This window comes from Cupressus sempervirens, chromosome 9, assembly GCF_028749045.1.
Source record: "Cupressus sempervirens isolate cs-2001-9-10 chromosome 9, ASM2874904v1, whole genome shotgun sequence".
NCBI classification, from domain to species: domain Eukaryota; kingdom Viridiplantae; phylum Streptophyta; class Pinopsida; order Cupressales; family Cupressaceae; genus Cupressus; species Cupressus sempervirens.
Genome location: NC_143126.1, coordinates 77204074 through 77230635, shown reverse-complemented (window position 1 = coordinate 77230635; position 26562 = coordinate 77204074). Strand labels below are relative to the sequence as shown.

Sequence of the window (26562 nt, the reverse complement as noted above, 5' to 3'; positions counted from 1 at the left end):
GAAAAACATATCCAATAGCATAATGTCTGCTCTTTATCCCTGCTTCAGTAGGTATTGATGGATATTCTATACATGCATATTTGGATTTGTGGGTACAACATACAAATATTTACTCTAAAGTTGTCAAATATATACTGCACTCTAGAAAATTACTGCATCACAAGTGATTAGCACTGCAATATATTATAAAATTGACTTTAGGTGGGTGACAATTCATTTCATAATGATGATTTGTTATTCTATATTGCATCCTACATTACTAATTCAGAAAATGTTGTATTTGTACAGTTGTAAAAGCCTTGGTAGAAGATAGTAATGGAAAATTATCTGACCTTGTAGTTTGCTTTGGGGAAATGTTGATTGATTTTGTCCCAACCATTTATGGGATGTCGTTAGCAGAAGCACCTTCATTCAAAAAGGCCGTTGGAGGAGCTCCTGCCAATGTTGTAGTTGGCATGTCAAGACTTGGGGGCTCATCCACATTTGTTGGAAAGGTAGAAGATGATGATAGTCTGAGCTATAACAAACCAATTCACAATGGGATGTTTGGCCAATTGAATCCCTGACTGAAATGTACTCTGCACTTGTAATTTTGTCTCACATAAATTTTTACATTTTAAATTTTAATGTATTGAGATAAAAGAGTGTATCATATTTATAACAGTTAATTTAAATTAATGTGTCATTGGTCAACCTTTTAGCTGGTTAACTTACAGGCATTTCTTTTTTTCATTGATAATCTGTGTCCAGGTGGGTGAAGATGAACTTGGATATATGCTTGCTAATATTATGAAAGAAAATAAGGTGAGCCACAGAGGCATTCATTTTGATCCTGGCGCTCAAATTGCTTTGGCGTCTGTAACATTAAGAGCTGACAGTGAATGAGAATTCATGTTTTTCTGAAATCCTAGTGCAAATATGCTATTAGATGCATTAGAACTTGATGTGGACCTTATCAAACAGGCAATGTTAAAAATCATTGATTGGAATTAGAAATTTTCATAAAATATTTTTTAACATGCCTCAACTTTTCATCAAGTTATTGATGAATCATTGATGATCTATATCTGCCTTTGTTCTGTCATCCAATTCTGTCTAATTTTTGATGTTGTCAATTAATGATAATAGATTAATTTCTGATTACATGCAAAGATTTTCCATTACGGATCAATCACTTTGATTGCAAAACCCTGTAGGTCTGCAAATTTGGTAGCAATCAAAATGGCTAGAGATTCTGGTAGCTTATTGTCCTATGATCCTAATATGAGGCTGCCATTATGGTCTTCACTAGAGGTGGCTAGGGAAGGTATTATGAGTATATGGGATGAAGCAGATATAATAAAGGTACATCACTAGGATTTTTTCTTGATATCCATGTAAATTAAGGACAAACCAAATCCACATCATTTCCTCCACAAACTAATGTAGTTGTTCAAACTAATAAAGAGATTAGCTAGAACATACCAAAGAAATCAACAAACACACCTCTTGATATTACAATCTAGATGTCACTCAGGGCTAATTTTTTTTCTTTTTGTTTATGCAGTTGATCATTTTATGTTAAGTGGGTTATCTTGAATGAGATATAGATATGGAAATATAGTCAGGCATTCTCTGAAAACACTGATTTTTTTTCCAAAATAGTCAAATTTTGGATCTAATAGATATGTTTATTTTTTGTGGATGCAAATGACTATTGGGAAGTGCCCAATTGTGATAGCAATGTAAGCTACTTATCACATATATATATATATATATATATATATATATATATATATATATATATATATATATATATATATATATATATATATATATATATATATATCCCTTTGAAGCAATGTGACTAAGTGCATGTAGCTTTATCTTATTTGATGTTCGTTATTATTTTATTTATAATGATATGCTATTTTTTTTATTAATTAGATTTATTATTATGTCTGTAATATTAAAATATTGACTTGGGATAAGATTATAATCATAATTTAATATTTTATTTTAATTCCATTCATCATCTTAAAATAGACGATTCATAATATTATGTTATATGTTACTTCTTAATCATATTTGTAATAATAAATTATATTATGTAATATTATTAGCAATACTTTTTTTGTTTATTATAACAATTTGAATAATAATATTTCATAGTGTATTATTATTTATTTGATTAACATTATTATTATGATTATGATTATATTTAATTTAATTTTTTTTTTAACTTTATATTTAGGCTCTAATATTATTCAAATCTAGCTGCGAAAAGGGGACATTAGATTATGGTCAAAGATATGAAGTTTATGGTTATGATCAACCATCTCAGGATCCATCAATGTATGGTTTTGGGGCTTATCCTAGAATTGGGGTTATCAACAGGTTAGGTATAGTCATTACGTACCAAACTTTACTAGTTCATTATTTCCTTTTGTTATAGGTTTTTATAAGCAATTTATCATAAATATATCATTTACTTCTTTGTTTAATTTATGAATTGGCACCACTTTTTCTATTACTAGGAATAACTTAATTATAGATCATTGATAAGAAAAAACTTTCTTTTCATGTGCCTTGTTTTTATCAAATTCCTATTTTTACGTTGTTTGTAGACTAAGGTTCAATAAATGTCAACATCAGGTGTAATGAACACTTGAGCATAAGGAAGAGGAAATATTTGATCCTTTGCCACCTCCATATGTTAAAAAGTGAGTATTTCAATTGATTGTGTTTCACAGTTTTTAATAGATGTGATTTTTAAATAGGGTTTGATGTTTTTATTTAATACAAAGGTCTATTTTCTTGACATAAATTGCATGGTCATTTGTATCTTTTTCTTGAGAATGTAACACAAGAAACAATACTTGTGTGTGGCCAAAGTGATCCAAATTATATTTTATGAGAGTCTATCGCTACAATAATTTGGAGAAGTTTAATTGACATGAAATATAATTTTAAAAATGCTTGAACAAAAGAATTTAAAATTGTTGAATTATTATTGATAAAGATTTAGATTATTATTTTTCATAATAAATAAAAGTTGTGTTCTTTGAGAAGAGTATATCATGTTACAGTGACCATGATCATGTTAGATCTAATGTTGGGAGGACAAATTTGTCAATTTTTTTGCATTATTCTTTAAAGGGTACTAGCTCAATGGAAGAGCACCTACTTTATAAGTAGGGGGATGGTGGTTCAATTCCACCGTACCCTAATATGACAAAACTAATGATTAAATAAACTATCAAATATATTACCAAATATATGACCATATATACTACCAAATATACTACCAAATAGGCTACCAAATAAACTTCCAAATATACTACGATATATAAACCCAAAAAGCTACTAGAAAGATACCACCGAATCAACTACCAAATATATTACCAAACATACTACCATATATACTACCCGAAAAACTACCAAATATACTGCCAAAAAAATTACCAAAATTACCAAATAAACTACCTTATAAACTACCAAATAACAACAATAAATGACTAAATCAATGACCTAATAAATGATTAAAATAGTTTGGTCATAAATTTGGTTGGGAGATAAATGTTTGGAAATAAACTACCATTGGTCATGTGATCAAAATTAGTCACATATCTACAATTTTTAGTAGTTTATTTAGTAATATATTGTTGTTGATGTACTAGTACTAAGCCTCCTTAAAAAATTGAGCCTCAAAAGACTAGCACTAAACCTCCTTAAAAAGTTGAGCCTCCTCCTCAATAGGAACTTCCACCTCCATAGGAAGTCGCCTAGATGAAACAATGGGGAACAATGCCATCAACTACCATTGGTCCAACAAAGGTGATCTCTCCTCATCAGAGATCATAGCCACCTTGTTGACATGAAAAAAATTGCTCAAATCAACATCCCTAATAACCAAAAGGGGACAAGAGGAACCCCATATCCACTCAATAGGAAGAACACCATCCAAACCATAGTTAGAGCATGTCGAAGCAACCTTCCGAAAAATCAAATATCTCATCCCTCCCTTTCACCAGTAAAATAAAAATGACATAAGGATGGAAATAGAGAAAAGAGATAGCAATAACAACACAAAAGGAGTTGCCTCTCACTTGAACAACAAAGGAGTACCCAAAAGAATTGAGAGTCAAAAACAACACCATAAAGGAATCCCCTCTCAAAATCTCAAACCCTAGAAGAGAATCCAAGAGGGATCTATCAAAGACAACCCCTCTCTGCCCTAGGAGCACACCAAAAATGCCAAAAAGAGGGCACCCAGCCTAAAACTAGGCTAGACATACACCCTGTTGCCAAGAGAAACCATTACAAAATGATTGCCTGCACAAACCCCATGGCCCAAAAACCTAATGGAAATTAGCCTTCGATATCCTCTAAGATGAGCACCCAACATCCTCACAAAAAATCAATCACCGCCAAGTTAAAGAAGTTCAAAGTAGGGAGAAGGAAAGGAGGAACATAGTTGGATGAGTGTTACCCCCTTAGCATCAGGCTCATCTCCCTCATCTTCCTCGCCACCATCATTAAGGTCATTCACGCAAGAAACCCTAGCATCATTTCTTCATTTTTGAAAGCACTTTGTCTCTTATCTTCCATGTACTTTTGTGTATGCCCTCTAATTGTAGTATTTTTGCAGCAAAATGTATTTCTTCAAATATATGTTGGGATTACAAGAGGACAGTAACCCACTATAAATTCTATTGTTCGAAAAACTTGGGGAAAGTTTGTATTCTACATGCCAACATATCAAATTTTTTTTCCCATGAGAATATAATTACAATTGATTGGATGGAAATTGCATAAAGTAAATAATGATGGAGCAGCAAATAAATTAGCAAACATGGAATTATTGCATCCGATGACAGGACATCCTTGTAATTAATATACTAGGAAAGTTGAACAAATCAAATAGGGTATGCGATGAACCCAAGTCAATCACAAAAAGGAGCAAATGGTGTGGACAAGAAAAATAGGTGACAAGGACACATCCTATGGTCATCTATTGATTTAAGCAACTATCGAGTGTTAATGTGAAAAAATAGGTCATGATTTAACAAAATAACTTTGGTATAATAGGAGAAACAATCTAATATTCATATAAAAAATTTTCATGTTTATTTTTAAAAATAAGTATGTTGATACTCATTTCTTACAAAACAAAAAGAGTCAAAAGTAATTATTTACATACCTAATAATCGTTCACCATGGCACTAATAAATAAACACTATAAGTAAAATCCTATGACATCCTCAAGCAACTGGTCTAATTGCAATTTGTACCTATGTAGACAACTAATAGTGTAGGGCTCCTAATAGAGCAAACAAATAATGCAAAATTAAAATACAAATTTGAATTCATGAAGTTATCATATGAATTACAAAATTAATGTAAAGCAATTGCAAGGACACACATGAAATGACACATTCTTTCCCAATTCTAATTTGAATTTAAAATATATCAACCATAAAATAATGAATGAAATCATATAAGATGCTATTTCATTCATCTTTTTCATCGAAAATTCCTTGTTTGTGCACTAATTATTCTTTGTTGATTGTATTCAGTTTATTATTATCTACAGAATCAAAAGCTCCTTTGGGAGATTATACTCTTGTTCAGATTAGTACCTTAAGCTATCATTTATTTTGTGTTTTTTTCTATATTTTTCTACTTATTTTATGCTCATATCTATTTTTTATTTATTTGTTACTAATTTATGTGTTCTCGTATAACACTTTTCAATTGCTAATTTCATGTGTTCGAACATCAAGCAAGTTTTCATCAATATGCATTAATTAGACACATTCAAATTATATTGTTTGGAGTAACTAAGTCATTCATAGTATACATTTCTTTGACACATTCAAATATTAGGTTCTCATATTACATTGTTTTCAGTTATTTCATGCATTAAAAAATCAAGCTAAGTTTAGCGTATGCATTACTTATGTTAGTTTAGTGTTTTCATGTTTTCAGTTAGATATATGCATTCAAAGTTTACTTCTATCAGTTACTAAGGTGTTCATAGTTTGCATTGTTCTAACTATTATAATACCAATTTCAATTATTAATGTGTTCATAGTTTGCATTATTCTAACTATTGTAATAATTTTCTCATGTTACATTTTTTCATGTAAGTTATATCATGTTTTAATCAATAAAACTATTCCATGTTCTCATTATATGTATAACTTTCATGTCTACAAGTTCTATTATTTTTAGTTAGTAAGGCATTCACAATATGTTTAGTTAGATGCATTGAAGCTTAATATTCTCATATTTCAATGTTCCCACTTACTTGTCTTGTGCCTTTCATAATTCAAGGTACTTCTCACTACTTGTGTTACTTGCATGCCTTCAAATTAGATTGTTTTTATGATGGTAAGTTGTATAATTTATTCATTAATAAAACATATTTACGTAGACATTAAATATGGTCCCTCTCTCTATGTCAACATTCACATTAGTATTGCATTTTAATATAAACATCTGGATCATTTCTTTAATTGAGGGCTCATATAATATCACCTCATGGAGGACCCTTTGAAATCAACCAAAACTCCATAAGTAATCATGGTTACATGTTCCTTGCTCACTGTCTACTGGGTGATTTCCCAAACTCAATCCATTACCTACCCACCATGAGCCCTAAAATTTTCTACATTTCACCTTCTTTCTATCATTTTCTTGAGACTTCATCTCCCTTGAACACTTCACATTGACCTTATTTCTTTACATGTGATGAGGGTTTGAATCCATCACTCACATTTGTTAAGCTTACATTAACTATGTACATTCTTAATTTGTCATTCAATTTTTTGTTACATAATCTATGCATTTGCTAAGCTTACATTGATTATATGCATTCTTAAGTTGATATTGAATTGTTTGTCACATTGTTTGTACTCATTTGATAGACCTATAATGATTGTATGTGTATCATCTTTAAAAAGTAAGCACTTTCTTTGTGAGACATTTTCATCCCTCCTTAGTGTGCTTTGGTATATTAGGACCTCCTATTTCATTTAATTACTAAAATTACGGTCCTTTTTCTTCTTCTAATCTAACCTTTTATCTACTTCAAACATACTTGAATTGTGATGCTTGAATTCATTGGCTACATGCTCTAGGTTGTCCCCATCCTCTTTGATGCATTTTGTAATATCTTTAGGATAATGGCATAACCTTGTGCATGCACTATATATCTTTGTTCCTTCAACAATACAACCTTTGATATATTTAATTCACTCATCAATGAGTTGCAAATTATTAACAATATTTACACATACCTTCTACTATTGTAAATACCTAAATTCTTGATGGAAGATTTAACAGTTATATGTTTATTAAGCTATCTAAATAAAGTTAAAAAATGGATAAACATCATTGGCTCAAGTTGGTTTTTGAGAAGAAACTATTCTATATAAATAAGATACAGATGAATCAAAACAGGGAATTGTTGTATAAATGAGACATTGACTTGCAAAAGTGTCTCAATACTAATGAACAAATAAAAATACTTGTGTAGAAAAAATCAAGGGTATCACGTGGACAAAAAAAAATATCATTATGTGAAAAATTCCAATCCCACTTGGGATCATGACGACAAAGATTACTCAAGAGGGTCAATTAAGGGTAAGGCTAGATTATTAGTGGTGATAATAAGAATTAGGTCTCATCATCTAAGTTATGTGGGTGGTTCTCAAACTAATATGAGGAGAAAGAAAATGTTTTTTCTGCAACAAAGGAGATTTTGAAACCAAATGATATTTCATTTCCAAGTGTTTTTATTACCAAGATATTCATGGTGACTATGATAACAACTTTAAGGAGGGTTACATGAAGATGACCTAGGATTTGATATTAGGTCCCTTAGACTATTGATCTTATGGTCATCAGTAAAATTTCTTCATTCATTCATTCATGTAATATAAGAAATGAGGATATAGAGAGAGGGGTGGGATGATCCTTTTTCTTCCACCACATCAAAAGGAAGAAGACCCACCACACTTAAGAAGGCTCAAAATTGAACAAGTATAATGATCCCTCATTTAATAGAAAATGAAAATGAAATAATTAAGGAAGAGATGCAAGATTTAGAACAAGATAGGAAAAACATTGACATTTTATATGCGTAGACTGGTAGGAATTTAAAAAACCAATTCTAACCATTTTCAATTGCAAATTGTAGTTGGAGTATTCTACTTTCCAACTTTGGTCTCAAAATTGATGTCATTTATTCCCACACATAAAAAAGAGAAATTATTGGGTAGAAAGGGGTTTGCCTTAGTCAAAACCCAATTTGGAGTCAACCTTGAAATTGAAATGAAAAATACTTGAATTGAAAATGCATTGGTTCAAAGAAAAGGATAAATGTGAAACATAATATGTCTTATACCTTAATAATGCAATGCTTATTGAATATCATCACAAGTGTTTATGCAATAGCCCAACTTTAGAAAAAAAAAGCCTAAAAGAAGATCATGAAAGAAATGCCTTACAAAATGATTGATGTAGCTTTCCACAATATGTGATATGAAGAAGGAGAATGACGTCAATACTTAAATGATTATAAATGGATAGTTGTGTTATGATCTTCTTCCTTGACTACGATCTCAGTTACTTAGGATTCAATAAGGAAATAATCATGCTACAATGAAGAGGGTTACCTTATAATGCCTTGGATGCTTGGGATATCAAATAATTTGAACTTGCACTTGAGGTTAGGATTATGTATCATGTTGTTCCCTAAATGAGGAGAGCTAGGTTGCTCGTATATCCCTTACAAACATTTTAGAGCTCAAAACTCACAAGAAGTGGATAGGAATTTGAATTTAATACTCAAGCACTAAGACCACCTCTAGGTTCAAATTTTGGGGCAAATATGAAGGACATAGTTAACTACACTAACTTAGTCCTAGGAAATAGTCAACTAGGCTAACATAGTGCCACCTAAAAACCTCAAAATTTGGACGAAGGGTCCTAATCAAAGAGGGGATGCTTGAATGGAAAGTTGAATCAAGGTTAGAGCATTGGAAATCAATGTGACATCTTATACATGCTAAAATGGGGCCAAGTTAAATGAGAAACTACATAGTCATGCAATTGTATAATAGTACAATTCATGTTTAAATTTATTATATATATCTTTCATATCTATCGTTATCCTTAACAAACACTCACTTTCTCTCTTTCTCTCTCCATATTGCAAACATAACATGGGCTTCTTAGTAGTGGAGTTTAGATATTTTAAAAATATAAATTAGATCTCTTAATTGTGTTTAGAACTCTTAAGTAGACACATAGTTAATTTCAAGCTATCATTTCAACTTATTACAACCCTTGTTTCATAGATAACACTATTTTTCAAACACAACACCAATTGACCTCATGCACTACACAAACATCTCCTAAAAACAAACCTTTTTTTATTTCAAATCAACCTTCCACACCTCTTTAGTGTGCCCATTGCACACCAAGGTGCAAATGCTAGTATTGATGATTTTGGGTTAGAAACTTATTAAAATAGAGAGTTGTTTTTATTGCAAGGATTAATAGTAGAAAAAAAGCCAACTAATTGCCAAATTTGGAAAACAATATGCATTATGTTAATATGAAAACAAACTAGCACTTGTATGAAAGGGTTGCATGGACCATATCAATGAAAGACTATTTATTGTTAGAAATCAAACCTTTATGTGCAATGGTTCAAAAAACTTAGAAGGTCAATTAGGGGGGAAAATAATACATATCTTGCAGACATTCATGGAGTACATGAGGTAAATTGCTTAACTATTTATCAAATATTTTTTGTTTGTGCAATGAAGGTAGCAATGGAAAAGTGATATAAGGGATATGTATAGAGATAGATTGTTCTAAAGTGCCCAAAGGCACTTTAGATGTCTCGGGACAATAAATAATTATAATGTAAAAGCACAAACTTGTGTCACTCTTTTGTAAAGGAAAAGGCTAACAAAAGTGTAACTCTTGAACTTCAATGACATAAAATTGGTATTATTATTTAGAATTTGAAAATGAAATAAACTAATGAAATGTGTAGAAATGGAAGAAGTTTAAGATTATAATTTTTAATAATTATTTGGAATAAGAATTGATTTTTTCTCCAAATTCTTTTAGATAATTTTTTGGTTGTTGAAAAAAGGTGAAAATTAGGGGTCTAGTTCCCACCACAAAACTATATGGAAATAAACTTATTTCCCTTTGATCTCAGACTATGTTATAGATAACATATATATCTAGAACAATCAAGAATAAAAATTGGCTTTAGACCTATATTTTCTCTTTTATAATGATTCAAGTTTCAACTCACTTGAAATTGATAGTTTTCATCTCCCACCACATTTTTCAAAACAAATATATTCTAACCAAAAGAAAAATTATACACTCTGGAAGAGGACTCTCTCCTATAGAACATTATATAAATTTTAATTTTTTTGATATGATTTAATACTTTTGTCTTTCTCAAAATCGACATCTTTTTGAGTGTTAAAATGTGTGCTTGCAGAATTTTTAAATTACAATATACTATATATAATTAAAACACTATAAACTCTATATGAGAATATTCTTGACTTTGAGCTCTATAAAATAGTGTTTATATGTTATTAAAAATATCATAAAAAAATAGTAAGGGTTATTGAAATATCAATTTTCTAAAAATAATTTTATTTCTTTAGTAATTTGATATAAACTAGTATAAAATATGCATTTAATAGACATTTCCAATTGGAAAAGTTTGAAACCATATATAACTTACACTAGTACATTATAGGTCAATTTTTGACCTTTTATTTTGACCAAGCCCTTAATGAGCTTGTTGAATACATTTTTTTTTTGTTTTTATGCCCAAGTTGGTCAAAATTTTGACCAAATCGGGTTCATAATAAATAAATAAAATTAGGTTCATAATTTCTTATCACAAAGTTTGTTTAGTAATGGTCTGTGTGCACATGGGAGCCATTTTAGGTTAGTGCACATACTGCCCTGAGTCCTATTTCTACACTAAATGTTGCTAAAAAGGTAAATCTAGCTAATGAATTGACGAAGGTAGTGTGTTAGAAGAGAAGGTCGAGTTATGTCTTCTTGAAGATGATTAACCTAATACTTCAACTCATGAGGATGATAATTCAACCATTCAACTATGCATCTCACTATCACACTATTGATCTAGCCCATTCACGACATTGGGGCTCTCATGTCAAGCATTGTCAAACCTGGTGCTCATTCATCCCTCTGTTTTGTCTAGTATATCCTCTACTGCTTCAAATTAGGGCAACTTAAGCCCCTACAACATTCTTGGGCCATAGGAGTTATCATAGACATATTATGGCATGAATTTTGATTACAATAGTGAGAGCAAAAAGAGGGGTAAAAATTTATTAAGACAGAAAGGAATACAACAACGAGAGCTCAACAAGGAGCTCGATCCTAAGCAACAAGATCATCAAATTCTTGCACCATCTCAAAGGACAGTTGCCCCCTATCCCTAATATTCCAACCCGGATCATGACTAGAAGCCCATTTGGCTAAACAATCAACAGTTCTATTCCATTCACGAGGAATATACATGAACCTAATGAACTGAAAAGAGGAAGAGAAGAAAAGAATCTGCTTAACAAAAGTGGCCAGCTGCCAACTAACATCCTCAAGCTCTTGCGAAGAAAGCATGTTCACCACCACCTGGGAATCAGACTCACAAATAATCTTACTCCATCCCCGCAAGCAACACTGTTCCATAGCATATAAAATAGCCTGAGCTTCCATGAGATTGTTAGTATAATCACCCTTATGAACTGAGAAGAAAAAATTAACATCCCTAGAACTACAACGAGCCACTCCACCAATACCAGCCGGACCAGGATTCCCACGGGAAGAACCATCAGTGTTAATTTTCAGAACTCCACAGGGAGGAGGAGTCCAGTGCCCATCCCGGTTAACCTGACCCTTCCTCTGATGGTGAAGCTGCCTGGACATAGAAGGAAACCTATGAGCTGCAACCCCATCCTGGAGATGAAAATTGAGGCGATTACAGATAGCAAGATCAACCGGATCCATACCCCCATCAAGCTCACACTTCACAAGAATAGTTTCCTGAAGAGAATGTGATATTTTCCACCAAAGATGCAAAACACCAAGCCGAACATCTTGGAATATGCGACGATTCCTCTCCAACCAGATATGCCAAAGCATGAAAGATGGGCCAGCAATCCAAGCAGCATGGAGAGAAGAAGACTTGGAGGGAGCACTACCCAAGCAGGCCCAGAACTCAGGCAAAGAGGAAGCATGCCGACAAGAGCAACCCCAAGCGCTCCACCAAAGGTGCCATATCTGAGTAGAATAGGAGTAATGGAAGAACAGATGGGAGACAAACTCCTCTCCATTACCACACAAAACACAATAAGAGGGGCCCTGAAATCCACGTTTACAAAGATTATCCCAGGTAAGACAACGGTTGTGAGCCACTAGTCACATGAAAAAATTGCACTTGGACCAAGAAACTTTATTCCAAACTTGCTTCCACCAAGGGACCTCAGCATCCCCAAATAATTGTCTAGTTATCTCCTGATACCCAGCAGAGACATGATATTTACCAGACAAGGTACCGCCCCAAGCCAAAACATCTGGACCAAGCAAAGAAGAACACTCTCTAGAGGCCAGAATTTGAGAAAGCTCCTGACGATCCATGTCTGTACCTCCAGGAGGCCAATCAGAGGAATGCTTCCATCTGTAACCAACAACAAGTCCCAATTGATAAGGGGTCTTGTAATGAGCCACTTTATCCCATCCAGCGGCAAGAAAAGAGTCACAAAGAGGCTGAAGATGAGGGTATATGGATAAAATGGAAGGGAATCCATCCCAAGCATCAAACCAAAACAAAGCTTGAGAACCTCCTTTACATATCCAGAACAGACCCCTCTTCACCAACATCGCACCTGTCTTCAAAGTATGCCAAACCATTGAGCCACGACCTTCAAGAGGAAGTGCAGAAATAGAGCAAGGATCAGCACCATGAAAATATTTATGAGTGATAATACGAGCCCAAAGTTGATGTTGTCCAGAGCACCATCGCCAATAAAGTTTAGCAGCCAAAGCTTGACTACTCAATAGAGCAGATCGAAGACCAAGACCACCCTCCTTTTTAGCCCTACAAACAGTTGCCCAATTAACCAAGCTCCATTTAGTACTACACAAATTACCACTCCAAAGGAATTGTCGAGAAAGAGCATCAAACTCCTTGAGAAAGTAAATAGGTGCAGCATGAACCATGCTTCTATAAGTAGGAAGAGCTTGGATAACAGCTTGAAGAAGAGTAACCCGGGCAGCAGTAGAAAGCCATCTATGAGTCCAATGATTTACCTTATCCTAAAGCTTGGTAATCAAATTTTGCCAGAAGAGACGCGGCTGCCTGGAGACAGCAATAGGAATGCCAAGATAAGTCAAAGGAAGTGAACCTATCTGAAACCGTAGGATACCAACAATCCTGTGCTGAATAGAATCAGGAGTGTTAAAAAAGTAAATGAAAGATTTGTGCTCATTAACTTTCTGGCCTGAAGCTGCCAAATAAACATCCAAAGCATGTCGAAAGGCTTTAGCTTCCTTGATCCTAGCAAGATCGGCAAGAGCAGAGTCATCAACAAATTGAAGATGGGAAAGAGAAGGTAAGCCATTACCCCACCGCCATCCTTGAATAGAATTCTGGGACACCTGATGCTTAATGAATCTGCCCAAGCCTTCAGCCATGATGATGAATAGATATGGGGAGAGAGGGTCACCCTGGCGGAGGCCTCTAGAAGCACCAAATAGTTGTGAAGGTTGACCATTAATAAGAACAAAAAAAGAGGCAAAAGTAACACAACTCATAATCCAACTCACCCAGTTAGAGCTAAATCCAAAAGAAAGAAGAATACTCCTTAGGAAGCTCCATTTAACTCTATCATAGGCCTTAGCCATATCCAGCTTAACAAACATGGCTCTCTCCCTTGAAGTAGCCATAGAGTGAATAGCCTCAGTAGCAATAACCACCCCATCCAAAATTTGTCTACCAGCAACAAAACCACCTTGTTCTTCTGAGATAATAATGGGAAGCCACCTTTTCAGTCTCTCAGCAATCAGCTTAGTAATAACTTTGTAAACCACATTACATAAGGCAATTGGTCTAAAAAACTCCAATTGATTAGCACCCTCTCTCTTAGGAATAAGAGTCAAGAATGTAGAGTTCAAAGCTTGAAGGATCTGCTTGCTAGCATAGGATTCTTTAACCACCTCCAACAAATCATGATTAATGATGTCCCAAAATTCCTGAAAGAATTCAACTGGAAAGCCATCAGGACCAGGAGCTTTCCCCTTAGGCATGCCAAAGACCACCTCCTCCAGCTCTTCCAAAGAAATAGGACGCATGAGATAATCATTCATTTCTTGAGTGATAAGGGAAGGAATACAAGACAAAATAATATTTTCTTCATTATCAGCAGGAGGAGAGTCCTCAAAGAAGAGGGTAGAGAAGTACGAAATAGCCTCCTGGAACAAAGCTGGCAAGGAATTCAGTTGGATACCTTGAGAATTAACCAAAGAAGAGATAGTGCTCTGATTTCGGTGAGATTGCACTGTTTTATGGAAAAAGGCAGTGTTTCAATCACCTTCCTGGAGCCAATCAACTCGAGCCTTTTGCTTCCAAAAAATTTCCTCTCAAAGTTCCCATTCTTCTAGAGCTCTAGAAGCAAGGGATTCAGCTTGGCCAAGATCCTCTGAGAAACCTCGATCTCTAATCTCCCTTGTGATGACATCAAGATTTTCTTGAGCAAGCCTCTTCATAAAGTGAAGATTCCCAAAGCATTCCCCATTCCATATCTTGAGCTGCCTTTTAACATATTGAAGCCTTTTAGAAAATGAGAACATTGCAGTACCATATGCAGGAGCACCATCTTTCCACCAACAAAAAACAAAATCACAAAGAGAGGAGTCACGAAGCCACATCAACTAGAACTTAAAAGGAGGATTCTTCGGAACATAAGCCCCTATAGTGGAAAATTTGATTGGCCAATGATCTGAACCCCTCCAATCAAGGATTTTTGAAGAGATAGTAAGGGTGCCACTAAGCCAGAAGCAAGAAACAAGAAATCTATCCAGGCGTTCTGAGATAGCAGCAACACCAGTCCTGCGATTATTTCAGGTATAGAGGCCATTAGAAGGCTTAACATCAGAGAGATGCAAAAGAGATATGTGTTGCCAAAGAAGAGCAGAAGAAGGCCCCAATCTAGCCAAACCACCATGCTTCTCTTCCAGACTTAAAACTGAATTGAAGTCCCCTGCTAACACCCAAGGATGATAAGGATGACAATTTCTAACATATTGAATATGTTCCCAAAGTTCCTCCTTTCCCACAAGATCAATAGGTGCATACACATTAGTAACCATGATTACCTCTCCTGAGTCTAGAGCAGAAGCTACCATAGAGAGAGCTGAACGAGAAGACATCCAGCCAAGAGGAGAAATTTTTTGAGGATCCCAAAATATAGCTAAACCACCAGCACTGCCTGTTGCCCCAACACACTGGCATTGGCCACGCGACCAAATACTAGAGGCATGTTGGACCATAGACTCCACAAAGAGCTTAGTCTCTTGGATACAAAAAACATCAGGACTATGATCAACCACCAAGTTATGAATAGCCTTTTGTCTAGGGATGCTATTCAACCCCCTTACATTCCATGAAAGAATAATCATCATTGGGTAGAATTGGGAAAATGAGAATCCAAAGGTTTCACTGAACCAGACTCAATCAATATATCTCCTGTGAGTTTAATCTTCTCTTGGTCTGTTTTGCGCCCACTCCTTAGAGGGGGAGTAGAAGAAGCCCGCTTAAAGGGTCGAGGCAGCAACCCCAAGGGGAGAGGAGATCCCTTGCCCTTACCTGATGGTAGCACATCCTTAACCAAGTCAGCCAAAACAACAGCATCATCTTCCAACACTGTAGGAGTCACCAGAGCCACTGTCACAGGAGCTACAGGAACCTCACAGTTCTGATATACTACAACTTGAGATGCCCCACAAGCATCATTAGGAACAGATCTCTCATCTGGGCAAACTGGATCAGAAGAGATAGGAGGAGGAATACGCTCCTCTAGAACCATACTATCCAGCACCTCAAAGCGGTTAAAACATGAGTCAGATAACCTTTCTTTCAAAGGCCTCTTTTGACCACGTCCCTTAGCTCGAGGGCGAACAGGGGTAAATCCATCCTTATCCTGCATTTGAGCCTTACCCTTACCTGTAGCATCTTGTGGATTCATCCCCTTGGTAGTATTAACCATTTGAGATTGTCCTTTCCTTGTAGTATCTGCCAAACCACCAGCATTGCCAGCTGTAGAACGATCCACTCCTTTGAAACTTGAGTTACAGGGGCACTGCCGCAGTAAATGACCATACTCATGACAAATCCGGCGATGGAAAGGGAGGGATTCATAATCTAATTGCTGCACCCAAGAAGAATCCCCCAGACAAATTTCCAAAGAATCTGGTAATGGGTTATTCAAATTAATTTCAACACAAATTCTAGCATAAGAAATAACCTTTTTATCGAGGGATTGATGTGCGATCGCAGCTGGCTTCCCCAACAAAGCAACAATTTGTCGAAGGATGTCTTCACGCCAAAATTCTAAGGGAAGACGAGGCAAGCGAACCCAAACTGGCACTGTTGAAGGGAGATCCTCAGCAGAATTAAAACCTGAATGCCAAGGTTTGACAAATAACCCCACATGGTTGTAGAAATAAGGGCCTCCTTCAAAAACACGATCAGACATGCAAGAGAATACAACAAAAAAATAACTATTCCCTGCCAACATAATCTCCATATCGCCTTCCACCTGCCAAGAACGGCGGATCCATGCCTCAAGAGCGGATAGGGAAATCCGGATTCCAAGAAATTTGCATATCAAAGCATGCTTGGTCCAATAATCAATGTCCTCCATTACAACTGTTGGAGGAATAACCAGAACAGGGCGATCATGGCTACGCGGAAAACACCCATTAACTTTTTTCAGCTTGGAGCTCTCCCCTGAATAAAATGATTCAGATCGCATTGCATGCATAGTTGGAGAAGAACCATCTGTTCTCACCAACGGAGAAGAAATCCCAGGCCCTGCCATGCAAACAATAAAACCCCAATCCAAAATTGACTGCAGAAGATCTCCAAAAACACCGATGCAAATTATGTCCAGTAGCTAGCAATCCAAACAAAACAAAAAAATAGTAAAGATCAAACACCAAGAACGGGCTAGGGGAAAACCCTATTACAATAGTGAGAGATCACAACTGTCTACATAGTTTTTCCTCATAGTCGTACCGCATATGTGAAGTTCCTCATGATGGAAAATTCATGATAATATGACTAGCATCAATGAATCCATAGTAGTTTGGGTGACTACTCTATTGGAATCAATGTTTGAACCCAATGATGCATTCTAGGCCAATGAGGAAGACATTTGTATTGAATGTTCATTTGCCAAGAGTGACATTTTATCAAACAATTCAAGTACCCCCTTCACTCAAGTCACTCTCATGTAAAATATTAGAATGTTACTATACACATCAATGGTATCTCTAAGTTGGCTCGGTCAAGTCTTTGACTATGAACAATAAATCCTTGATCGGGTCTTGATAGTTGTAGGTCTTCTCCCTTGGACAGAATTCAATCTCGATAAAAACCTTCCATTAGCGTCTTGACAAAGTAGCTTGAGAGATGTTATGTGGAGCACCATAGAGTAGGGGAAAGGAAATTAATGATTCATAGTTATGAATGGATACATTGAAAATAATGGACCTCTGCAAACAATTAAAGAGAAATTTCCAAAGTTCTCAAAATAAAATCAGTAAAATTTGTAACAACCTACCATTCTCTCATAGAAAGGAAGACTGTTCAATCTCCACTAATTTGGCATGAACTAATTATTTATTGACTTTTCAACATGCATATATTGTATGATGTCAATCAATGTATGGTGTACAGGGAAAGTATTTATCATATTTTTGTAAAACTCTTGTATCTGATTGACTGCATGCATATTTTTTAATATTAAATGACAATGTTGTTTTGTACTATGTAGTTATTACTTTCACTCTCATTTATCCACTCTTAAAATAAAATAAAATGATAGTGTACATTTTTTGTTTTGGTTGTATTGTAGTTTTTGTTTTTACTCTTATTCATCCACTCTTTTTTAGTGTATCATGCATTATATCCAATCACATGTGACATGCAGAAAGGTAGTTATCTTATTTTGTAAACCTTTTGTATCTGATTGACTCCATATCTTTAAATATTCAATAATAACCCCATACATTAGATATGATCACATGTGATCCACATCATTTGTAGACATAATATGAAGTTCTTACTCTATATTAGCTTAGGCAAGTAGCCTATAAGAAATATTTATCTGATTTTGTAAAACTTTTGTATGTGATTGGATCCATATTTTGAGAGATGTTGTCTAGAGCAACATAGAGTAGGGGAAAGGAAATTAATAAAACAAAGGGATCTTATCCAACACTAAGTGAAACAGTAGGACATGATTGATTCATAAAATGGTTAGTCTTAAATATTATATACTAGGAAAAAATTAAGCTTAAAAAATAAGTCAACTTTGACTATTTAATACTTCTAATCTAGAAATCAAATCTTAATATGTGATATTTAAGCATCTCGATAAAAACCTTCCATTAGTGCCAACTCCCTTTTGAATTGATTTCTAAAATATGTTAGCCCATGTATGGTTATACAATTTTTTTCTTGCAAATAAGATAATACCTTGTAAATTCATATGGAAAATATAAGTTGCTTGATCAAGTAATGAAGAGAATCAAACTAGCTAAGAATAAACAAAGTAAAATTGCCTCACTATATAGAGGTATTAGCAAAAAATTGTACAATGAATATAATTACTAGTAGTTTCGACCAAATTTACACCCTACAAGTCAGACAAGTGGAATGCTGGAGCAACCATGGTTGAATACAACAAGAATGGAAAATATGGCTTGGATGAAAAGGCATCTCAACTTCCTTATCATAACTTCCTTACGAAGATCAATTACTTGGTCTTTTAAAAAAAATGATTAGACACCTCTACACATTACTCACCCTATGACATGACTTGACAATGCTCTTCCATAAATGCAAAACTAACTAATTCTATTGTGTTTTTATTTGTCAACATATCAGGAATAGAATTTGATAATGAATTCACTTAACTTTATAATGTGATGCACAAATTCATCATGGGTTTAGACTTCATCCCATCAATGAAGAGCATAAAATATGTATTTTCTTTCTTGTCTCCTTCCATTTATTGTGCTATTGTATATTTTTTTACTGAATTCTCTAGAGCTTCATTTGTATCTCTTTTCTTTTCATTCTTATCATCTACAATAATCAAATCTTCAACTTTTATAAAATAATCTGCAATCACTCATAGTGAAGGTTCTATATATTGAAGAGAACGAAGTTTGTCCCATTTCTGCACAAAAATAGAGATGACAAAGATTTCACTTTTAAGATGTTTACTTGCATATACACACTATGTGAAACAAAGTATGAAGAGTTTGTATATGATAGGGGAGAGACATCAACACCTCTATCATGATATTCATATTTTCCTCTCATTCCCAACATATAATTATCTATGTGATCAATCAAACCTACCACCCATCCAAATGATTCGCTTTATTGTTAATGAAAATGATATTCCACACCAATCTATGATAGTTCAAGAGGCACTTCCACTCTCGAGGCAATTTTCTAATATTTTTTGTCATTTCCTGAAAAAAAAAATCAAATACATATTGCTCCTCTTGACTATATGTCATGAAGAACAACAACCTCAAATGAATTGTATCGTCCAAACACTAGTCACCTAAATCAACACATTGCATAATTACCCACAACATAAATTTTAACTGAATTAAAGGATAGCACTAATATTATATAATTTGCACTAGAAATTCAATCTATAATCTAGTTTTGCTTACTATAATCACCTTTAGCTAAATTTTCTTCTTGGGCAGCTATGTTCCAGAATTTTCTATCATACCTCCTACAAGCTTTGCTACTACTTTCCATAATGATTTAATGCCACTATTTTGTCGTGGTGAGCCACTAGCATCTACCAATACAAATGTAAAGTTAGTTGTTAGAAGTATATAGAATTGAGATTGATTTTTTCATGTTTGAAATATTTCTTATAGCATTAGTTATTAGCATTTGGATGATTAGTTATAAATTCAATTTATAATCTAGTTTTGCTTATTATCACCTTCAGCTACATCATCTTCCTCAGGAGCTTCTTTTATAGGAATGATGCAATGCATAACTCCTACAACATTTACTACTATTTTCTATAAGGTCTAAATGGCACTAGTTTGTTGTGAGCTGCTAGCATCTACATATACAATGGAAAGCTAGATATTAGTAATAAGCAATTTATTTAAGTTCAAAACATTGCTTATTTCTTGAATAACATATTTATCTAAAATTTAATATTAAAGTTCAAATGTGGATTAAATTTTTGATGCACTATCAACTCAAACTTATACTCGTCCTTCTTCAATATTCCTAATTCACTTCTTGGTTTCTACTTCCCTCTAAGGCACTACGAGTCTCAATATGCTGACCCAAGACTTAAGGTACCTATACTGGTTTAAAATAAGGATTTTACACTTTTTTCAATCACCCAACCTTCCATCTAAAGGTTGACTACCTACATATCAGATTTGTGGCCTTTAGCCTACTCATAGACTAAGTCTCTCCTAGTGACTTCTCTCCAAACAAGGATGAGAGTGTGGTTTCAAGGCTTCTTAGAATGGACTTCTCTATTAGAATTGCCTCCATTGGGTGCATAAAATTGATCTATTGGTTTGGTGACCTCCTATAGACCAAGAATGAATCGTTCCATTTAGAAAATCTGACTCACAATCTTCCCTTTTGATTACCTGATCAAACAATGCATTCTAAGGCTAACTACATAGTCATATTTAGCCTAGGGCATCAAGTTTGAAGTGGCTAATGGGATTTTCCTATCCTGAGCCTTTGAAGTCTCAAAATGCATCCTACCTACTTGCATTTAATTGAAGGGCATCAATTTCCAATGGGGAAATTGCAAGTTATGACCATTTCTTGGCTTCAAACCCTTCAAATGAGGGTTTCAGACTAGCAGTCAGAAAATTTTCTATAACTACCTCAAAACTCAATAAAATTCAACCAAATCAATTGAAAATGAAAGGTAACACATACATCCAACTTCACATGTGCATCATTTATCCATACAGAGCCGTACAAAACAAATTTGCTCCAGAAAATAGGTTTTTCCCTTAATAAAATATTGATTCTTCCATACAACTTGATGATTAGTTTCATCCAATTGATTCAAACCAAATTTTGATGGTTATGAATGTTGGGAGGCCAAACAGACATTTTTGACAACTTTTCCAGATTTGCATTTTTGCATGTTTGTAATTTCTTGTCAAATATGACAATTTTTTGCATTTTTAATTGTAATGGACACCAACTAATCCCAAACATTTAGGAATGGTAGGAAATGCATTTCTAAGGTGAAACAAACATGGTTTCCATTATTGAATAACAAAACACTCCAAAACCAAGAATTAGGTGTTTTAGTGATGAAGTTCAGAAACTAATGAAATAAAAAATATTTAAGAATTTTCATCTTCAAGAAGAATTAAGAATGAAGTGACACAAAGGAGGATATTAACAAAGAGCATTGTAAGCAGACAACTTTTCATTGATTATAATATGTGTGAATTTGAGGGAGATGACCAATTTTTTCTTTCAAAACCATGTGCAGATATAAACATTAAGTACATGTCCAATATTTTTGTATATATGCACATTAATTAGACCAAATTTTTCTTTCAAAACCATATGTGCATATATAAACATTAAGTATAACATGTCCAATATTTTTTTGGATATCCACATTAATTACACCAAATTTTTTGTTCAAAACCATATGTGTAGATAGAAACATTAAGTACATGTCCAATAATTTTGCAGATATACTTTCCTGTGAAGAAAGACCACGCCTAGCAATATGAACCCAGAACAAAATAATGAGAAAATTGCTAGATTGTGGTCTCAATTCTAAAGAAAATTTGATAAATGTAATTGTCCTTGCAAAAAGTGTAAGGGCTTAAAGATTCAAAGAATTCTAATCACACCAGCCTAGAGTCATTGTAGGCAACATGGTCATGTTGAAGGGGGCCATGATTTTTGTTGATTGGTAAATGTGGATTTCCAACTGGAGGAACAGGGAGGTGTGAATATCCAAGCTGAGGATAACGCTCCCATGGAAGAAGATGATAATGTGCTAGAGGACATGATTGAAGAAGATGGTATTGGTGCAGTTGATGAAGATGATCACAATGATGGTACTAGCGCATTTGATAATGATGATGATGTTCTTGATATACCTATACTTGAGAAGGCATACAAGCCCCTATACCAAGGCTCCCAAACAACTCTTCTCTCTGCTATAGTGTTGTTGGTGAACTTGAAGGTTATGAATGGTTTATCCAATGTAGCAATGTCATGTATGCTAAGGTATGTCATTTTTGTCATCTTCAATATTAGCATACCATTACTATTCATTATATTAACAATTCATATTTATTGTTGTAGGTTGATAGATGAGTTTTTATTACCACCATCAAACATTTTGCCTCGTTTGTATCGAAAATTATCTACAATTATAAATCAATTTGTAATGAAGTATCGAACAATACATGCATGTCCTAATGATCACATTCTATATCATAAACAACATAAAATTGCAACATAATGCCCTAATTGTCATATTAGTAGGTATCAGTTAGATCAAATAACAAAAAAGGTGCCTCACAAGGTTCTTTGGTACATTCCCATTATTCCACGTCTTGAATGATTATTCAGGTGCACCAACTTGACACAATTTATGGATTAACATGCACACAATAGAAGTCAAGATTATGTTTATTAAAATGCCTACATATGGTTTTGCATTTAAAGACATAGAAAAAACATGGCCACACTTTAAAGAAGAACCTCATAATCTCAAGCTTTCATTGGCAGCGGATGGTGTCAATCCATTTTGAGATATGAGATCTATTTACTCAGTGTGGCCTATTTTTGTTATTAACAATAACATTCCTCCTTGGATGTCCATAAAGAGGGAGCACATAATGTTGTCAATGATTGTATTTTTTCATTTAATAGTTATCTAAATTAATTTATAAACAATGGTTCAAAATGTTCATAATAATTATGTAATATTTGTATTCATTTAATTACTAGGGAAGTACCAAGTTAAAGATATGAATGTGTATATTGAGCCCCTTATTGATGAGTTGTTGAAGTTATAGAATGGGGTCACTATGTATCGCCACTGGAGGATAATGTTAAGCAGAAAGATTAGCCTCCCCAATGTCAATCTCTTCCTCTCCTCTATCCCTACCTTTTTGGTTGTTTGTTGTACTATTTTTGCTTCATCTTAATCTACTAAAAAGCATAGTCCAAAACTCTCCACTTTTATCAGGCTCTCTACAACAAATTGTTAATTTTTGCTATTAAGACAATTGGTTATAAGCTTTCGTAATTGTAATAATTTGTTATCATCAAAAGTAACAGTGTAATTCTCATTTTCATCCTCACTCTAACTCATATTGGAGTGTTTCATTAGGAAATCAACTATAGGTTCAGGCATATCACTGATCTGTATTGTGTTTTCTATTTTCCTCCATGGATATTGGTTGTTTTTTTGGTTCCAATTTCTATTTATGTTCTAAAGGGTCATAACATAGCTCAATATCACTCTTCAAAGAACTCCCCAAATACAAAACATTCATTTCATGTATTTTAATATTGTTTATTTTGGTCATCTATTTCCATTGGTGAAACTTTATTTTCAACAATAGTAACAACTCTTTTCTCATTAAATACTATTTTTTCTTTTAGTTTTTTATATGTGAAATTGAAATTGAAAATTTCAAAATTATCATTTCTATCATAATTTGATTGAATGAAACTTCTTTCCATGAATTTTGTCTGTCATACACCATGATCTATCATTAGAATAAAGAAAGTATAATAGTAGACAAAGAGAAGATCATAAAGTATGATTCATAACATTGGTAGAAATAATTTACACAATCAAACCCTAAAATATTTTTCATCATTACTTTCAATTGAAACATGTCCACTTAAGCTCTAGTTAACATAATTGGCATGATTTTAATATAGGTGTGAGAAAGCTACAAAGCCTTTGCAGAGCACATCTGCATACAATCCTCTATTACCATTTTAGATGTCAATACTAAAACAAGTTGTGAACAACACAAGTTTTCCTCTTGTTTTGTTTGATATAATAGGAATTTCCCAGCTATGCAAGGATGCACATCCCTCTAAATATGGTGGTGGTAGTCACAATGGAGACTGCAACCATTGGTGTAGATGATATTTGGAATGGACTTTTCTATTCCTATGTAAATTAGGGAAGGTATTAAAGATAGACTTAATTTCATGCAAAAGATAAGGTCTATGAGTTAGAGTGGTGATCAATAGTGTAGATGCATCATATTTAGCATATTTATATTCTTTTAATAAAAAATAAGTTGAAAGATATCAAATGTCAATTTTGGGTAATTATCATTGTACTAAAAACTTTAAAGTCACAAGTATTGGTGTAATGTTGTCAAAAAAATTGGACATTAAGTCAATAAGTCAATATGGTCTCCTCACCCATTACAAAATGTCAAAAGGACAATATGGTTGTAGGAGAGGTGGAGGCTTTTATTACCACACAATAATAGTGAGAACGAGAAAGTTGAAACAATACAAACAACCAAGAGTTAGGGACCTTATTTACCACACTATAGAGAACTGAACCTTGAGGTTAGTGATTGCCTCCAATTCATCCATTATTAGCATCACCATCTTTGATAAATAAGTGGTATCCACTATATCCATATTTAATAAAACTTTAGTTGAACTCTATAGGCAACAATCTAACAAAATTGAATCTGAAGTTGTATTGTGAGTTGGATTCAAATTTGGAAGATTGTTTGGTTATATTGGTAGTTGATTGGGTCCTTAATGCATCCATTTAATACTCAACCAGATATACATTTTTTGATGAGGTATTTAGGTAAATGGTCAAGGTAGATACAATGGGTTATTGCAATTGAAAGGCATAATACATTTTGGAATGAGATATTTGAATTTTGTTACTGCTCCTTATACGACTTGTTACGTATTTTATTTTTGCTTTCATGTAAGCTATATTCTATTGAATATAATGTTATCTAAGTTCATATTTTCCATCTTGCAGGCCACTCTTGTAGATTAATTTTTGGTTGACCTTGACGACTTGTCCGACAATGATATGCCACTTAGTGTAAGTCTAGTTCAACTTTTATAAGTTTTGTTTTAGATAAACTAGTAAATACTAAATGCTTGCTTATTTTCTGGACATTGACATAAGGCAATGATTGATTTTTATTTTTTTCCATGTAAGCTTGAAATAATAGTAGTGCTTGATATGAAGTTTCAAATGTTCTTAGTTAAGTCGTGTAGTGGCAGGACCATGAAAATGATGATGCAAGGGAGGAGGCAGAAGATGTTGATGATGAGATGGAAACATTGAAACATACTCTATGTGCACTTCCCCACTAGGCATGGTGGCCATGATGGCCATTCCACTGGAGGTTATGGTCCAAGTGCAGGCACTACTGGAGGTTATGGTCCAAGTGTTGTACATTCTGGCCCAACTGGAGGTTATAGTCCAAGTACTAGTCACTCAACCCCAGCTGGAGGATAGTCCAAGTTCTGGACATTCTACTCGAGGTTATGGTTCTCAATACAGTAGCTATCGATATTAGATGGACAAGCAAGTACATTGACTATTTATGCTTTTGTTTGTAGGGAATCCAAAACATTGACAAGGTTCTAGATGTTGAATACAATTGAAATGGCTTGGGCTCTTGTTTAGACTAATTTGCACATTACCCAAGTTGATGTCAATGAAACAAGACTACTGAAATTCTTGAAATTTTACAATATCTTTAGGAATCGTGTGGTGTATCCACAAGTAGGAAGTACTCTTGAATGGTATGATTACTTTGCTTTCATACATGCCATTACAAAGTAATATATTATTGGCACGTTTACGATATTGAAGATTTTTCAGTGTTTACATGTTCTTAACATTTAACTTCATTATTTGTTCAAAGTTTGTACCATGTCATCTTTGTTTCATAGTAAGTTTTTATATTTGCATATTTCTCCAATTCATGTTCCTGTAAAAGAATTGATTACCCTCTTTCAAAGTGGTGATAAAATGGGTAGTTGCTTTTGAAATTTGCAGTCTTGGCAGTCTTGGTGTCTTCACTATTCCAAATTTTCTTTATGTCATATTTGATATTGAGGAAAGTGCAATGGCTTGTACAAATCAATAGTAGATGTCCAAAGCCTAACTTGTGGTGTCTATGTTGTCTTCTTGAACTAGT

At 33.9% G+C, this 26562-nt stretch overlaps 1 non-coding gene and 1 pseudogene across 1 annotated transcript; both read left to right on the top strand.

Moving 5' to 3' along the window:
• Positions 1 to 353: 353 nt before the first annotated feature.
• Positions 354 to 25874, top strand: LOC149537694 (putative fructokinase-6, chloroplastic; annotated as a pseudogene).
• Positions 3137 to 3208, top strand: TRNAI-UAU (transfer RNA isoleucine (anticodon UAU)). Its single transcript has one exon. It is a non-coding gene; the product is annotated as a tRNA-Ile (tRNA).
• Positions 25875 to 26562: the final 688 nt, after the last annotated feature.